The 1852-nt window shown below is 50.4% G+C and overlaps 1 protein-coding gene across 1 annotated transcript in view; it reads left to right on the top strand.

Annotated features, from left to right (window-relative positions):
• The window catches only part of CCDC40 (coiled-coil domain containing 40), a 60725-nt gene that overhangs the window by 31315 nt on the left and 27558 nt on the right, over positions 1-1852 (top strand). The gene's annotated exons all lie outside the window — the stretch shown is intronic.

Consider the following 1852-nt stretch of genomic DNA (forward strand, 5'->3'; position numbering starts at 1 on the left):
ACAGAAAGGGGCATTTGTCTTTGGGAGACAGAGGTGTCCTTTGATCTGCAGTTCCACCCCCTGAGTGCAGAAACCCCATCCCCTCCTGACTGTTCTGCCCGAGGGCTGCGTTCCAACCAAAATCCTCTGCTTTAATCTCCAAGTGAAGGGGGAGCAAGTGGCCTCGTCCTGGAGTCCCCTCTGCCACTTACAGCAAGAGGAAGACATGGGGCTTGGGCAGGGAGATGGAGACAGGGGTGCTGCCTTAGCTCCCAAGACCACCCAAGGTGATCGGGTCTTGGGACTTGGAAGCCAGAAATCGACAGGCTGGTTCTGGAGGTGGCAGGTGGGTCATTTGCTGAGCTCTAACTTTGACCTCCGTGACTTGTCTCCACCTCTGGTGCCCAGCGCAGAGCCTGGCGTACAGCAGGTGCTCAAGAAAGACTTGCTGGAGGAAGGGATGAGGGACCGGATCGCCTCTGCCGATTCCCGTGGCACGGGAGCATGCTTGGTGGCAGTGCACAACTGGGAGATACTTCTCCATCTTGGGCCTGTGGTTGAGAAAACAAAACAAAACTGAGACATTTTTATATGAATAATGCTGGATTAAAAATATTCATTTCCCTCCCTTCCTTGAGTCAACAGTACAAAGCCACAGGGAGCATTGTGGAATCATCCAGGCAAAGTCTGGCTAACCGTTTGTTTTCTCTTTAAATACGATCGATTGCAGAGGGACCCAGGCCAGCTGTGGCGGCTTGTTGTCCCCGCACTGCCGGGTTTGCCTGCGAACTCAGAACCGTAGAGGACTTGACTCGACGCTGGCACTTAATACCTGACCGTTTAATTACGTGGGGCGGCCGGCTGTCGACCTTGAGTAAGGTCAAGGCCAAGTTCTCTTGGAGGGTCCAGCACTGGCCCAGCTCTCTAAGGCTCATGGCCGGTGTCCCCTGCAGGGCCCCGGGAGGAGGTGCCACCTCTGAGACTCACCCGTTGTCCAGTTTTCCCGCGCCCCCAGGACTAACCCCAGAGTGACCTCTCTGCAAGCTGTCCTCACCTGTCCCCGGCTATCCCTATGTGTCCTCAGAGACGTGGGTTGTTTTTTGGTTTTTGTTTTTTTGTCTTTTTTGAGAAACGCAATCTTTTGAATAGATAATTCAGCCTCTTGGTTAAAAACATAGTAAAGTCGTATACGGTGAGGCCTCCTCCCCCGCTGCCTGCAGTCACTGGTTCACCTTCCGCAGTAAAGCTCCTGGTTTCCCAGGTTTCCCTCCCTAGCTTTCTATGCAATTACAAGAAAATTGATGCATTCAGATACGTTGTTTTCTTTCTGCACCACGGTAGCCAGCACACCACACACACCGTTGTGCACCTTGCTTTTTCCACTTAATGGCATATCCTCGAGCTCTTCCCAATTCAAAATATAAAGACTGCTCATTCCCGTTTTCCCAGTGCATGGCATCCCTTTAGGATGCTTCCGGTGGGAAGCTTCCTGCTCAGGGGTTTAGGTTGTTCACACTCCTTCTCTGTTGCACTGTTGTCATACATAACCTTGTCCAGGAATGTTACGTTTATTAGGATGCTATGTGATTTTGTCTTATTACCTATCAAGCCTGGAATTTCTGGGCTCCAGGGTAGGTACCTCTGCAGGTCTGGCAAGTACTGCCAGATACGACTCCAACTGTCACAGCCCCACCAGCAGCATTTCAAAGTCCTTTGACAACTTCACGTGTTATTACACGTTTAGGATCACGCCAGTCTAATTGATGAAAACTAATAGATACTTTGTCTTTAAAATGTGCATGCACAAAATGTTGAGAGAGTAGTTTAGCAAGACACACACACATGCAAACATGTAACAAGTGAAAGAGCATGT

Source organism: Galeopterus variegatus, unplaced genomic scaffold (genome assembly GCF_000696425.1).
Source record: "Galeopterus variegatus unplaced genomic scaffold, G_variegatus-3.0.2 Scaffold1721, whole genome shotgun sequence".
NCBI lineage: Eukaryota > Metazoa > Chordata > Mammalia > Dermoptera > Cynocephalidae > Galeopterus > Galeopterus variegatus.